Consider the following 209-nt stretch of genomic DNA (forward strand, 5'->3'; position numbering starts at 1 on the left):
CTTTCTCTCTGTGTGCCTATCTTTCTCTCTTTCTCTCTCTCTCTCTCTTCAAATTTATGTGTGTGAGAGTATATATACATACACACACAGATACAATATATAAATATATATCATATGCGCGCACGCAAACACGTATGTGTGTGTGTGTATATGTGTGCGTGCGTGTGAGTGTGTGTGTGGGTGTATTTGTGTGTGTGTGTATATGTGTG

General features: G+C 39.2%; 1 protein-coding gene across 4 annotated transcripts in view; it reads right to left on the reverse strand.

Moving 5' to 3' along the window:
* LOC106867639 (putative uncharacterized protein DDB_G0277255) overlaps window positions 1-209 on the reverse strand; it is a 167,943-nt gene that overhangs the window by 85,671 nt on the left and 82,063 nt on the right. The window lies entirely within an intron of this gene.

The sequence above is a fragment of the Octopus bimaculoides genome, chromosome 3 (genome assembly GCF_001194135.2).
Source record: "Octopus bimaculoides isolate UCB-OBI-ISO-001 chromosome 3, ASM119413v2, whole genome shotgun sequence".
In the NCBI taxonomy this organism is placed as follows: domain Eukaryota; kingdom Metazoa; phylum Mollusca; class Cephalopoda; order Octopoda; family Octopodidae; genus Octopus; species Octopus bimaculoides.